General features: G+C 44.6%; 1 protein-coding gene across 4 annotated transcripts in view; it reads left to right on the forward strand.

Moving 5' to 3' along the window:
* LOC128793243 (calcium-activated potassium channel subunit beta-2) overlaps positions 1-16,313 on the forward strand; it is a 139,008-nt gene that overhangs the window by 88,973 nt on the left and 33,722 nt on the right. The gene's annotated exons all lie outside the window — the stretch shown is intronic.

Genomic DNA, 16,313 nt, shown 5'->3' on the forward strand with positions numbered 1-16,313 from the left:
CCATATTCCTCAGAATGCATTCAGAGTTTGTTTGTCCAAATGTGTACAAGCAGCAGAAGCTGCTGGAACAGGAACTGTATTGTACACGGTGATTTTAATCCAAGAATAGCAAACAGGCAGGTGAGGGATTTATGAACAGAAAAACTAAGTCAGTGAGCATTTAAATAATTTGGATAAAAAATTGAAGCTGGATAGAACAAGTGTCCAGATGGGAACTTAAATCTTCACTTGCACTTTGTAATGATATAATCTGGAAAGCCTTGGATGTTGCTGGCTTGCGATTTTTGCTGCACAGTGCAGTTGGTCTGAGCTCGGGGACCAGCAGTAGCAAAGCCCCTTGTGGTGTGATCCCTGGGCTGGAGCAGTACCTGCATTCTGCCTTTGCTTGTGAATTCTGACTGCAGTAAATGAGCAGGAGATGGACAGTGGTCTGAACAGTGGCTTTGGAGTTAGGTTTGTCACAACAAACATTTGCCTGTTTGTGGTGAATAAGGTCAAGGAAAGAGGTGGGGATTCACAAGGAATGTAAACTGCCAGGTGAAGGGTGGTTTCCACCAAGCAGTGGTGCTTGACAGCACATTTGGTCCCTCCTACTAACCTGGTGTGGGAATGAAGAGAGATTTTGTTAGGTAACACTAAAATACAAAGAGACTGAGAGGCAGAGCTTGCTCCAGACCTCCACACATTCTTACATGGTGTTTCTGGGCAATCAGTTATTCTCAGCACAGAGTGTCTGTTGCTGAGCACAGAGTCCAGGCACTGGGGAAACTTATGAAACAGCCATACAGATTAGCTCTCTGTCATCATCTACTCAGTCCCACTGGAGGAAATCCTGTCTTTCCCTAGGAGGCCTTCACTGCCCCACTAGAAATCTTCTTATTCTCCAGCAGCCCCTTGGCAGGGCAGGTGGGTTTTGCCTCACAGGGATGCCCTGCGCCAGCCCCAGTCACTGGATCTTCACCACCCAAAAAAAGTGGGCAGAAAGATGCCACAAGGTATTCACCCTGTGCCCCCAGCATGGTGTCCCAGCATTGCCCGACCACAGCCATCACCCCAGGAGCCCCAAGGCTGCAGTGGGTTGACTCAGCCAGGTTTAGGAGCAGGACTCAGGACCAGCCCAGCACCTTCCATGGCCTGGAAGGCAAAGCTCTGTGCTGGCACAGCAAGGAGGTGCAGGATCATTCCTGACAACCTTTTATGAATGACCCAGATTGCATCAACGGGCTCTGGAGGGAGCCTGCAGGCAGTGCTTTTCAGATGGGAGCATAGGATTTACAACATGGGCCCCAAGAGAGACAAGGAGCACAGCCATGGGAAAGGAAAGCAAAAGGCCTCACCACCCTTCCCACCTTCAAAGCTGGTAATTGTTTTTTATTTCCCTTTCTACTTTTGCTTTTAAAGCAGCTAGAGAAGTCACCCCTTCTCTGTGCTGCTTTGCATGCCAGGTGCAGACTGCTGGGAGAGCCCAACACCAAGCACTGAACCTTCCAGGTCCAGTGCCTTTCAGGCTACTACCCAAAATTCCAGAGGCAGCCCAGCAGACTGGAGCTTGCATGTATCCAGAACAGACCAACATCTCTCCCCTTTGTACTCCAGGATCATTTGGTAGGTCAGTGTACCCTGAGCCAGATTCAGGATGTTGTGCCAACATAGGGCAGGGATAGCAAAGAATTCTCCTGGCTTTTTGTATGCTTGTTCAGGGGCTGCAAACAGAAGAACTGATGCTTGCAGCACCCTGCAGGTGAAGGGCAGGCAGAGGCAGCAAAACCCAGTCAGCAAAGGGGTCTGCATGAGCTTCCTGAAATAATGTTTGGAGGGGACATGCCAGGAGTTCCCACTCCCACAAGAGTGTCCCTTTGGAGCACTGCAGCTCGGCAGTGCCTCTTGGGCTGAACAATCCTTTTGGCTCATGCCATCTAGTTTAAATGCAACAAGCATCCTCCCCACGCAGGTGTGAGCCACAAGCACCATTATTCCGGACACACGAGCCACTTAGAGCAACACTGCCTCTCTCTTAATGGAAAAGAGGCATCACAGCAGTAGCTACACCATGGACCATTAACTTACTGCCAGGCAGATTGATCCTAGACTTTAACATGCATTTAACTAGAGGTCTAGAGCAGAGGTATTGCAGTGCAACTGTAGAAATGCACTTTTACAGGAACAGCTTTAGTGCCAGTTGAACTGGTGGCAAAGCTGCCTCTGGCTCCCATGTGACCAGGGACTCACTTCTGTGTGTGCAGACAAACACTGTCAGGTGAAATATTTGGTTGTTAACAAAAAGTGTGAGGCAGTATAAGTTCATTAAGTGTTTCACCAGAAATTAGGCAGAAAATTACTTAAATGCTGTTTATGTAAAACTTGCCCAGTGCAGAACTGAAGATCTGCACTTCTGAGGCAGCCCCACAGATGCTGGTAACCCTTGTGCTTCAGGCACATTGATATTCCTTGCTGGATGCATCCAGATCAAGTTGGCTTCACTTAGCACAGAACAGGCACATACCTGCCCCTTACTGCTCAACCATCATCTCCCAGCAGCACTGTTGGAGTGTGCAGGAGGGATAAGAGGCCAAATTTCTATATTTCAGTCAGTTTAATTACAACTTGCTCAGCAGAGCCTTGCCCATTTCTACAACAGGTCAGTTGTACCCCTCAGTTGGTAAGCTGGTCTGGCTAACTGGTATGTGTCCAGCAGCAGTCATTTTCTTCCTAATATCAATGGAGATTTTAAATTGCCTTAATTGGAGCTTTCAAAGATTCCCCCCCTGTTTCTCAGCAATTAGCTTCTGTACTGGGTTTGAGCTGAAGAGTAGCCCTCCACACTAGAAATACAACAAACTTGGTAAACTGTCCATTTTTTATTCTGCTTTAATTCTTAACTCTGTTGTTGATGTGTAAAGGCTGACAGGGAGATGAAATGCATCCCATATGAGGGAAGCACAAGTGAAAAACCTCAGAAATGTTTAAGCCCATCCATGTCCCACCCACATGCTTACAGTTGGGTTTATTCTGCTTAAAACTGAAGTCTGATCCTTGGTAATGACACAATTCTCTGAGTGAAGAAGCTGTGAGGTTTTGAGGAGCCCTGGACATTTCAGAGGAGCATTGGACATTTCAGCCTGTTGGGAAGCACTCCAGCACTGCCAGATCACCTGATGGGTCTCAGCAGTGCAGGCTCCCCTCCAGGAGAGCCTAAAGCAGGCCAGCTTTAGGAGGCAGAGGTCATTCCTGGGATTTCCTGTCAGCACAAGGTCTTAGTGAGGAAGGAAGAGAGCTTTCCCCCCTCGCCTCATCTCCAGCCCTCATTTCCCACTCAGCACATGTCCATCCTTCTGTGTCCCCCAGCTCTGTCATCTCTATTAGATTTCCCACCCAGGCCTTATTTTACCTCCCCAGCTGTCCTCCAGCTAAGGCACTACATCTGACACTACAAATTGCCTCATTCTCACTCTCTTCCCATCCCTCTGCTCTCCATCCCATGGCCTCCTGCCCTCCCACATTGCCCCCACACCAGCTCCAGAGCTGCCACGACATTCTTATATCTATGTTTCTGATGAGGTGCTTCCAGCACCTCAAAAAATCCCTCCAGCCAAATTATTAAAACCATTTAATACCACATCTGACCGGTACAGGCATTGAACTACTAAAAATAATTGCATTTCCCACCAGTTACAGATAGAACAGACACTTTTTAATCATTTTTTAATCATTAAGATACGGCCTGATGTGCAGTACGAGATTATTAACAGCCCCATAAGTAAAATAACAGATACAAGACCAAAAGCTAAATCATAAGTGTTCTCAGATGCCTATAGATGAATAATTTTATATCTCCATAAGAGCATTCATTAGGGCTTTCCATTATCACAAAGTCTTAAAGCCACAAGACAGTTCTGTTCCCAGCTGCAGCTCTGCCTTTCCTATAGGAGGCAGAAGAAGGGAAGGAAGGCACTTGTTTGCCTCCAAATAGAAGTTAATGAAAAATATGGAAGAGGATATAGAAGTTTTGATTCCTCATTATTCTGTTTCACTCAGTGAAAAAACAGTGCCTTGCCGTGTCTATCCTCTACAGCATTTATAGAATTAATACTGCTTTTAAAGTGGTTTTTTTCTTCAGTGCTTTCTTGAAAGTACACATCCACTCCTGATGTCATGGGCTCAAACCGTACTGTTGGTATTTTTGAAATTGATTGCAGACTCCTGATCCATAAAAACAAGAAACACCATGAGCAAAACAAGCACAGGTGCTGATGAAAAGTGCAGTCGCTGCTCAGAATCTGAGCTTGTGGCTGCACAGCCGGAGACAGAAACCCACAGCCTCCTTCCTGCAGCACAGGGGCCAATTTCCCTCCATGTGGGGTTTAAAGAGATGCCCACACAGCAGTGCCTGAGCTCTGTGTACCCCTATCAAGTGCTGTAAGTGCTCAAGAAGCAGCACAGCTTGGTTTTAATTGCATAAGCACACAGCTTGTTCAAACTCCACTCAGCTCACACTCGAGGATCTGAAGTGGTCTTTGGAGCAGTCACAGCGCCGGATGCATCAGAATCCTTTGCATGTACATAAGGTGCTTGAAGGCTCCCCATCCTTGCTCCTGGGGTACAAATCACAGCATTTCCTTTTATGCTGGTGACTCAAACAGACCAACAAATTGCTGGTGTCAGAGTGGTCAGGGAAGGCAAGACAGAAGTTTGAGCAGAAAGGCTCTACCAGGATTCGCTGTAAAGCACCGGATGAGTTTAACCCACCTCCTCTTTATCTTTACAACCACACTCAGTGCAGAAGCAGTACATTTCATCAGGGCACCAGGAAGCCACAGCACTGCTCCCAGCCCAGTAGCTGCAGGAGGGACCATCGTGCCACACACACAGACACCCATTCCAGACTGAGCATTTTTGGTTTTTCTGTTTTCACCTGACACGAGCACCCAGCCACGCTCATAAGTCAGTCAAAACATCTGCAGCTTCCACAGGCAAACCCATCATGTGAGACAAATGGCTCACTTGTTCTCACCATGGTTAATGGCCATAAACTTGGAGGCTGAAATTTCAGTTCATGCCCAGGAATACAATAATCATCAATAAATTCTGTCCACAAATAACCAGAAAAGCCCTGAGCTGCACTACAGACCAAGGATGGAAAGAACACTTGTTTATGCCTCAGTTGTTTGTGATCACTCCAACACTCCCCAAAATTGGCTCCCTCAGAATTATATTTAATGAGTTATTGCTGCAGCCTAACCCAGAACAGCCCAGTGGCATGTCATTAGATCTGCTGTCTGACACCACAGACAGCTGCTCCCACCCGAAATCGCCCGTTAGAGCGCGTGCACTGGTTCAGCTGGAGGCAGTGCCTTCAGAGCTTGAGCACCAGGCCAAGAACAGCCAGGTACTCAGGCCTGGCAATTAGAACTACTAAATACCCTCTAGTCAGGCGTGCCTGTGCTGTGAGGAAAGGTTGTTTGTTCAGGGGAGGCAGTCAGCTGGGAGAAGGGAAAGCGAGTCCCTTGTCCCTGATCAGAAGCATTACAGACTGGAGCTCCCTTTTGTGGGACCATGGCCAAGCTATTGCTTCTTCAAGGACCTGGCCAAAATCCAGCCCTTAAAAAGCATTATCAATGGCATGTTGTTAGTTGTCCTGAGGAAGAAGATATTACAGAAATATGGGCTATCATTCATTATTGCTGCCAATTTTATAGGACAGATGTCAGCATAGCACAGCCAAGGCCTCGTGTTTCTGATGCCAGCAGGAGCTCACAGGCCTGGAAAAGCAGGTCAGGCACCCTCATGTTTGACACCAGCTGGGGACAGGGCCACCACTGAGGGTGACCACAGACAAGAGCTCAAATGCCCTGCCAGAGCTCAAATCTGTGTAATTTTATATCTTTCCCAAAAGTGCTTTTTCTTTCTCCACCTTTAACTGAAACCCCTGACTGTGCTTTTCCCAGTGAGGTGACTTGGTGCCCTCATGTATCTTCTGGCTGCACCCTCATGTTTTCCCCCAAGCTTCCCCATCAGGGGTGTTCACAGGAGCACTCGGGCTCAGTCTCATGCTGCAAACCATCTGGTACAGGCAGCATCAATCAGCTTCCCTCAGGCAAGGTCTGATTATTAACAGTGGAATTTTCCAAATATTGACTCACTTTAGCCTAAATAATCTCATTCTGTTGTTATTGCCTACAAAGCTGGCTCTGCTTCACCTTCTGCAATACTTCAAAAGTGACTTAGCTGCATCAAAGGTATCTCACATGTAACAGCACCAGAACCAGGTCAGGTTTAGTACAGTCCATCAGCTAAACTGAAACTCCCAGACCCCCATCTGCTCCTGTCAGACAGTGATAGGCATAAATCAATACACTTATTTCTGCACTCTTTTTCCATGACTGCATGCCTACAACAGGGAGGGAAGCACACACACTGAGCCTTATTGAACTTTAGCATAGATTGCAGTGAACACAAAAAGTGGCATCTTGTTGCAATATAATATACACATTTCACCCCACAGAGGTGCAATACAGGGAGTAAAAATATTTTAAGAAACGTACATATAAATAGGAAATACATCAGACTACTGTACACAGTGCCTTGGAACACAAAAAGCAATTTTCCACTTGCTTGCAGCTCCCCATTCTTTGGTCCAACACCTCTTAAAATAAACCCAAAAAACCTCAAAATTTCTTCAAAATATCCCACAAAGAAACAACACTAAACAAACCCCCAAGACCCCCTCTGTCCCCCTCTGCTCATCATCAGCCTTGATCATGGGCACCTGGAACCCACAAGCACAGAGCTCATGCTGGGCTGATTGCTCTGAATTGCCGTGGTTTCATTAACTTCAACAGATCCCTGATGATAATCAGTGTCAGCTGAGGATGCAGGAGCTGTTTCTGCTATTTGTTTATGAGCCCAGGCAGTGTTTGGAGAGAATAGATTAAAAAAATTCATGTTATTTTCCTTATTAAGCCTGAATTCAGGAGGGTGATAGCTACAGCTAACTTGCCTGGAAGCAAAAGGATTTGCCTTGTGATACATTGATTCTACCTCTGAAATTCGGGTATGAGGTTTAGCATCCATTCACTTAGAACAACTTCAAGGAACAGCAAGCAGGAGGTGGAAGAGCCTTTGGATATTTTCCTGTTGCTAAGGAAACTTCCTCTGTGGTGGCTCTGTGCTCACCCCAGCAGGGTCACTTGGGCTTTGCTTCTCCGAGTAAGGAGTGAGTCATGGCTGGAGAGTAAATGCACAAACTTCCTAAGGGATGCCTTTATCATGTGCTTCCACTCACATGTGAAAATAAAGATTATTAGCAGTGGTTCATAATAAAAAGCTCTAGCAAATCTATATTAATACTCTCATTAGTAGTCACATGCTCTATATTACCAATTGTATCTAACTCTTCAAACACACAAGAAAAATAAAACTCTTTTTTTCCACACAGTTTTACAGGTCCTGTCAGCGTTAGGGTACATCATGCCAAAAATGTCTTGATGTCATAACACTTTGAATAACACTGCTTTGTAGTTCCCCTCACATGATACTGAATCCCCTCACAAAATCTGAATTACTCAACACCAACATTTCTGAGTGGCCAGCCTTAGGTTCCAATTTGTGGTCACAGTGATTGCAAAAGAAGAAAGGAATGGTTATTAACCTTTACCAAACCAGTTGGGTGTGCTGACATACAGGAAGGTGCTGGTGCAAGGATATGACACACATGACCATTTCATACACTCTCACCTGTAAATTTTGTGCACTCTTGTGCATTCTGTCTCTGAGAAGCCACCAAAGAAATACCTTCTGGTTTTGTATGTTTGTTTCAGGTTTTTCATATCTTGATTTTGTTTCTTGCAAACGGTGATGAGTTTGACATAGGACCAGATGGTTTTAGGCTATCATAAAGTGTGGATATCACAGATGTCCATTACAAGGCTTTTGTTAATGATAAAAGATATTGTATCTTTGTACTTAAGGCTCCATCTGGATAATCATCCAAATGCTTCCTTGAGCTTTCAGAGCCTCATAGGTCTTCAGCATTACCTGAAGCTGTTCTGATGTGCTCACCAGAGGTCTGAATCAGGCCCTACTCTGCTCCTTCTTGAAGTTCTGGTCAAACCTTTGAGCCAGACAGCAGCAGTTGGTATTTCTCATCTCAGTGGTTTTCTTCAGCAACCTCATGGGTCCCCTAGTTTGGGCAATATCTGTTCAGTATTGCCCTGGAATAGATCAGGAATGAATCTCAGGGACCTGGCAGAGTTTCTGGTGAATCAAATAGTTCATCAAGCTGTACTGAACTGAAGAAATGAGCATTAAGTGACTTGTTTAACTCCACATGTCTTCCTGTAATGCAGATTTCATCTACATTTCCAGACTTCTAGATATTTAATCTGAGACTAACAGAAGAAACTATCTAAGGGTTAGGGGCTTAAGCAATGGGGGTCATTTCTCATGAATGGGGGTCCATTACCACACAGCACTGAGAAAGCTGGAAATGCCACATTCCTCTTTCCTCTGCTGTTCCCCTGCTCAGGGACTTGTTTCCTTTTCACAGGCTGTAGGAGCTGGACTGCCTATTTCTCCATTTTGCTGTCAGACAGTTCTGAAAGTGTCAGAAAAAGAAAACTCCACAGTACCACTGGCAGTCGCCCAGGAAGATGGAGCTGCCAGTTTGGCACCTGCCAGAGTCCTCATCCAGGGACCTGGCATTTTCAGTGCCAGGACTTCTGGCTCCAGCCTCCTGTTGGGGCATTTGGAGGACCCTCACCAGAAGCCAGGCAGGTTTTATTTTGTGAATGTAAATCACTGTGAAAAAGTGGTGAGGGCTTAGCTCCTGCTGTGGAGCCTGAAGGCAGTCAGAGTTTAAGGCTTTAGGCTGCCTGGTCCTGTCTTGCTTGACTCCTGGCCTCTGCTTTGGTAAACAATGCAGGCTGATCTCTGCACGACGCCTTTCCTCAGGCATATGGCTGCTTTCTCCTAAAGCCTTCTTACTACGGAAGTTTACAAGTGCCAAGATAAGCATTTAATCCTCTAGGGCTTGTGCCCAGTGAGGTCAGAGCATCTGCAGGAGCACTGCTGCTCATGCCAGAGCACCCACCCCAGCAGGACAGCTCACTTTGAGTGACTTTAGACAGCAGGTTTGGGGACTAAAATTTAACTCGGGACACTCAAGTGTGCATTTGACTGATTTGGGACCTGCTCAGGCACTTTGATATATATCTGTGTCCCCCAGGCAGGCTGCCTTGCAGCAAGTCCTCATCATTCATTTTAAAGGAGACATGTCAGGACCTGCATAGGCATTACAGTTGGGATTTTAGAACCCTCTGAGCCCCCAGGCTGGACAGTCTTGCAGTGCTCCTCTCCCACCTCTGCTCACCTCGCTGCTTTGCAGCAGCCACCAGACCAGGGAGGATGCTGGATTGTTATTGACTTGTGGATCTCAGCAAATGCAATGGGTGTCTTAAGGGCAAGGGTCCTCGATACCCCTACAACATCCCCTCTGCCAGATGTGTGTTGAATTTATCAACAAAATCTTTTAATATTTCACAGAATCATTTAGGTTGAAAAAGATTTCTAAGATCATCGAGTTCAACCATAAATCCAAAGTCCACCTCTAAATGTCCCTAAAATATTTGCCATGTTCCTTACTGTCGTTTGTGAAAATGTACCTTGGCAAACACTTACCATACTTCATCTACCCTTGATTCCAGGGACATTTCCTATATGCTGTTAGGTGCCTCCACTTGCTCATATGGGCTGCCATTTCCCCAAACATCAAAACATTGCTAGACCTCTACGTAATAATCTCTCAAAAGTAGAAGAATGAGTTTTAATATTGCTTCTCATTAGTTTAATGGGAGATTTGTTTGGTTTTACAGTAAAATAATTGTTGTGGCAATAGTCTCAGATGAAACCATGTGGAAATGGTTTATGCTATACCCATGCAACAAGCAGAACACTTTGGGTGTGAAGATTCAATGACAATTCCTCAAAGGCCCTTCCAAAATGAAACCCAAAGCCCTCAAGTGAACATTTGACTTTATATCCACTGATTATATTTCTAATTATTTATAAAAAGCAATGACTGATCTCTGAACCAAGACTTTCTGAAGATTTAACAGCTTGGCATTTGAGCATCAGTGACTTTGTTTCACTGAATTTTCCCATCCACTCCCTCAGCTAGATGTTACCTCCCAACACAGAGCTCCAGGGCCAGCCCTGTGTCATGAAGAGCCAACAAGCAGCATATGGTGACATTGGAAAAAGGCAGTAAATTTTCACATGTTTTTGGCCACTGAGTGCAGTAGCACACAGCTCAGAGAGGAAATCTCAGAGCAAGCTCCTCTACCCTCCTGTCAATAGCTGAATCATGCAGCAGGTCATGGGTTGCATGCAGGGCAGCCAGAAAATTGAACCCAAAACCAACCTAAACTCCTGTGCAAACCTCATGCCTCTATTCTCCAAAATGTGACTTGCCCTAAAGATAATTCCATTTGCTCCCAGATCGCCTTAAAAAAACCTTCACCTAACTTTGACCTCAAATCCTTCTGTTCCAGTAAGGGCTGAGAGAAGATTGCTCTTTAGGACTCCAGCACTTGTTAATACTCCTAAAGAGATTACTCAAATCTCCTAAATAAATATCAGAATAGATTCTGGATTAAGCTTGGGTGCTAAAATGACCTTGCTGATAAAATCAGCATCATCAAACCTCACAGACTGAAGAGGAAAGCCTTGGATGTAATTTTGACTCGGTAACTATTATCATGGTAAGTTATCAGACTGCTCTGCATCTCTCTCCCCCACCTCTAATTCTCTTGCAATATTCCTTGGGAATCAGTATGAGTAGTGTCAGATCTTCCAGATCCTCATAGGAAGAAACAATATACTGAGACTATCACTGGGGCTATGCACCACCCACTCTTTTCTTTCACTAACACTTCTTGCTTTTCCCATTTTGGGTATTTGAGTTGTCTGGTCTGTTTTGGTGTCAGCACGAGGCTGGTTTGTGGAGCATCCCAACTCCTGCATTGTTCAAAATGCCATTAATCAGATGTGGATTCAGTTTTGTGCATTGGCAGGGTGGTCAGGCATGTTGGTGCACCCTGGGGTCCAGCATGGACCATCTCCTTTGTCTGCCACCTCTGAGTGAGTTCCCCTGTTTGCAGATAATGCCCAGAGTTATTTACATCCTGTGTCTGTGTGCAGTTTCCTTTGTGTCCCACTTGGGTTTCAGAAATAATAGTCCTGCAAAGACTGATGTGGATTTTGGCCTTGTAACAGATATTTTCTTAAGGACCGGGAGTGAGTTGGTGAGGTTTGTGTTAAGTATTTTTGTCACTGTGTTGTGTCCAGGAATGAATCCCAGAAATTTTCTCAAGAATCTGTGATGAGCATTTCACAAAAGAGAGGTCATTGCATCACTTTCAACCTACATCTTTTCTGTTGTTGTTCTTTTACAGTCCTTCTATAACCCCCTCAGATTTCTGTGCAAAATCTCTAGTGTCTGTAATGGGAAAAAATTTAAATCCAATAAGAATTAACAGGCTATTTAAAAAAACATTCCTTAGAGGGCAAAGTCCATTACGACTGAAGCATTTACATTTACTTCGAAATCTCTTTACCCAATTTTCAGTTTAATTTAGTCATTTGCTAATCCCAATTTTCCGGCACTGTGCTTACAATATCTAACTGAATATCATTCATGTGGAAACACATTAAAATTCTGCAACAGACTAGAACTTACGGCCTCTGAACTCTTGTCACTTTGCTACTGAACTGTCAATGTGTAATGGTGGGTCTGACTCCCTCTCCTCACAAACATATTGGTCACCAATCCCTTCTTGAGCACTCTGCTCCATTTCCCTGGCACTGCTGTCCATTATGGCAAAAGTCCCATAACTTCAAGGACACCTAATGCAGGAACACCACTTTTTCCAAAATATCTCTTCATATGCTATTATTTGGGTTTCCTTTGGTCTTAAATAATTTAATACATTTCAATGTTGACAGTGTGGTGCGTCGTGCATAGAAATAGCAAATAATTGTACTTCTTCAAAATACTGGGAATAGTGTGATTTGTGCACAGCAGTCAGAACAGAGAAGCTGTGTGTTGTACACCTTTGACTCCCAAGTGAAAGGATGAGTGATCTGGCTTTGTTCCACTGAGGAGGGCTGAGTTTGAACAGGCAGATCCAATCCCATCACATCACCCTGGCTCACCCACTTTGGAGCAGGGCTGGGACTCGCTCCTGGCAAAGAACACCATGCAGGGGGCCACGGTGGACCTGGCCCTCTGATCCCAGCTGGGCTCACAGGGATCAAAAGTGTCTGCAAGGAGCCCAAGCTGAGGCTGAAAGTGCATCTCCAGATGAGGCAGCTGAGAGACACTTTGTACTCAGTGGGGCTGGCTCCCTTCCCTCCACAGCTGCCTCATTTGCTCTCTTCAGGAGGTTAGATTTCTGTGAGCTAATTTAAGGAGAAAAGCCTTTTTAATCCGGTATCTTACAGACTCAGAGTATGTATATTTTTATATTGTGAATAAAATATGAATATTAAGCTCTTTAGGCAGGGAGTTTGTCTTCTGAGATCTCTTCAAAGCCCTTAGCATGCTGCTGGTATTACAGGTGTAAATACTACAAATAATATAATACAGTTTGGATCCCACAAATCCATTTCATTGGGAATGGGCTCACAAAGTGTATCTCTTTGTTGGACAGAAAAAGCTCAGCAATGAGGAGAGCTTTCCCAGAAGTTAGTACTGAGCCTTGACCTGGAAGAACTTGGGGTCAAGAACCTGCTTTGATTTAGGTTTCCTCATAGTTCATGAGACTCTTCTTGCTTTGGTTCCACCAGTTAGAAAGGGACAACCTGCCCAAGGAACAAAAATACAGTTTAGCATACAGAGCACTCCTTTGAGAAGTGGACGAGAGCTGTTTAACCCTGCCAGATAACAGCATGTAGTAGCTCAAGGCAGAAAGAGAGAATGAATTCCTTAACCAGATGAAGGCAAAGAGGGGGAAAGGACTTAAGAAAGTGAAATCTTTGTAGAAAAGAACATATTATTAACTGAAAAAGTAATTTAACAGAATAGTAATGTTCTCATACCACTGAGCAAATCTAATACCAACTCTGCAAATTTAATAAAATCACTGCAAAGGCAGAGAAGTTCAATCTGAAGTGCACTCTTCTGAGGCTGAGGCCAATGCCCATTAAGTACAACAGAAATACTTCATCAGCTTCAACACCAGCCGGATCAGGTGTCCACTGGATTTGGATTGTCAGTGGCTGATATTGTCTCCATGGAGTAATCCACTCAAACTCGCCATGGCGATTAAAGTAACATCTAATTTCCACAACAATACAAGCAAATTCTCAATGTGGAATAATAACATCCTTTAGACTGGAAAAGACCTTAAAAATCATCAAGTCCAGCTACTAACCCAGCACTGCTGAGTCAACCACTAAACCATGTCCCTACATGACTCCTCTACATCTCTTTGAAACCCTTCCAAGGATGATTATTCAACCACTTCTATGGGCAGCTTGTTCCAGGGCTTGACCATCCTTTTGGTGAAGCAACTTTTAATAATAGCCATTCTAGACCTCCCCTGGCACAATTTGTGACCATTTCCTCTTGTATTCTCACTTGTGACTTGGGAGAAGAGACCAACCCTCACCTTGCTAAAACCTCCTTTAAGCGGATCATAGAAAGCAATAATTGCCCCCCGCACACACATCCTTCAGCCTCCTTTTCTTCTGGCTGAACACCCCCAGCTCCCTCAGCTGCTCCTCACAGGACTCCTGCTCCAGATCCTTTCCAATTTCCCTTGCCCTTCTCTAGACATGCTCTAGCCCCTCAATGTTTTTCTTGTAGTGAAGGACCCAAAACTGGGCGCAGCACTCGACGTGTGGCCTCACCAGAGCTGAGCACAGGGGGACAATCTCTGCCCTGGTCCTGCTGGCCACACTACACCAGGTGAGATGCCACTGGCTTTCTTGGCCACCTCTGACTCCTGTTTGGCCAGTTGTTGACCTGTATGGCCAGGTCTTTTCTGCCAGGCATCTTTCCATGCCATAATCCATGTGGAATTCAGGAGGCTGCAATGTACATGGAAAACTCACTGATATTTCACTCAGCTATCTTGGTTTATCACTTTTTGCAGGTCTCAGCAATGTCTCTCGGCTGAGTGTTCCATTAACTTTTTCACCTCTTATGTCTTAAAAAAGACCAGAAGTAATCTTAATCCCCCTTATCTTGCTGCACTATTATCTTGCTGCATTCCTGGTGCCTTCCCACAGATACTTTGTGGAACTGTGTTTTTCAACTTAGCCCAAAATTGGCTTGGAGGGAGACAGTGCAAAGACTTACTTGAACAAATTACAAATAGAAATCAAACTCTCAGTTTGTTCCTGATTTTAATTCAGATCAGATTAGAGCGGGGTTTGTTTTGCTGCATTTTAAGAGAAGGGAGCATTTCTCTTTTGAGGTAGGAGAATGATTCCTGTTAGATCCTCTCTATAGATTAGTCCCTTGGGTGATCCACACACTCAGGCCTGCCGGGACCAGCAATTAACCCAAACCTGTCAACTCTGGAAAGAATGTCACCATGACATCAGTAATGTTCTTTCCCCTGATGAACTCAAGGTGACTGTAATGAAAAAAATGAGGTGTAAGATTGGCAACTTATTAAATTAAAATGACCAGGAAGAACAGGTAGAAAACCTACTTCCTTTAGCGTGGGATTGAAGTAATTTTGTGGATCATACATCTGTAATAGCTTGCTGTATTAGTAAATGCAGTACAGAATCTTTCAAGTTCAAAGCAAGTCTCTCAGTTTATTGCCTAGAAAGTGCAGCCCAAAAGCTTCTGATTTGTACAGATAAATACCCCACAGAGTTATCAGAATTCATGCAAACACTCAGGCAAAGATTCAATGCAAATAATAAATAAGTACAGACTTAAGAAATAGAAATGTAAGACTTAAAACTAATTGAAATGCTGATCCAAATAATAGTTCTTTATGTGCATTTCTTCAAACTCAATTCCAAGAAAGGGAAAAAGAATGCAAAAAAGTGGTAATTTCAAGGTGGTAGACAAGAGAAGAGATAAGCAGCATCCAGAGCAGGGGAGATGGACAAGGGATAGGAAGTGGTGGAAGCAACACTGGATTTTTTTTTTAATTATCTTTAATATATATGAACTTAAAATTACTTTATACAAAACAAGGTCTAATTTTGTACCCACATTCTTTTTTGAGTTCAAGAGAAGTTTTGACATGAAACCTGTTTCTGTTTTGCTGAGCCATTTTCATCTACTTTTGTTGTCTCTGAATCTGCCAGGGAATGGGATGGGATGGGATGGGATGGGATGGGATGGGATGGGATGGATGGGATGGGATGGGATGGGATGGGATGGGATGGGCCCCCAATCTTTAAAGTACGTATCATCCAGTTCATTAGTTCAGGATTCCTGCTGATAACTGTATGGTAGGGCTTATCCTGAAATCTTGAAATTATTTAAATTCTTCAAGGCTTTATGAATTACAGGAGCTCCAACTGGACTGTGCTGGGTACAGCAGTAAAGAAAGGCCCTTCTCAGCCCTGAATAACCCACAACACGCTCTAGTTTCATTTCAGGTGTGGCCCAGACAAAAATATTGGCTCAGGTTCAGACCAAGTGTTGCCTCACCCAGTTCAGTGCATTACATCTTACCCTATAAAGTAAATCCTAGTTGTGAACAGCCCTGCTTTGCTTGCTTTTTGAATGAGGAAACAGTGTGGTCACAACAGATAGGTCACAAGACCTATCTTTTCATTTCATCCACTTTAGTGTTAAGAGTTTGCAAAATCTGCAATAATTACCATCTAATAAAAAAAATAGTTTAGCCTGGGAAAGCTGAGTCCCACAGGAGAAGTTCATCATGTTTTGCCAGAAAGAGTTAAACTTTTCCTTGAAGCAAGAAAGAGGCTCCATTGCTGTGCCTGTGCGGTAGAACAGACATACATCTTGTGCACTGTTGCTGAGAACATCAGAGGTGAACCAGCACTGTCTCATCCCAGGCTGGCCCACCCCAGCCACCAAGTGCCTGCTCTCCCTGTGGGCAGCCTGAGCACACCAGGAACGCGAGCAAGCAGGAGTTTGGCACCAGGCTGAACTCCAGAGCTCCTTGGTACAGCCACATGGACACAGACAAAGCCAAGCAGCTGCCATCCCTGCAGAGGTGACAGGGCAGTCACTCTGCTGGTACAAACTGTGAGGTCGGCAGAGGTGCCCTGATGGACACCGACCTCGGGCAGTGACAGCCAAGAGAAGAGATCCCTGT

Source organism: Vidua chalybeata, chromosome 10, assembly GCF_026979565.1.
Source record: "Vidua chalybeata isolate OUT-0048 chromosome 10, bVidCha1 merged haplotype, whole genome shotgun sequence".
In the NCBI taxonomy this organism is placed as follows: Eukaryota; Metazoa; Chordata; class Aves; order Passeriformes; family Viduidae; genus Vidua; species Vidua chalybeata.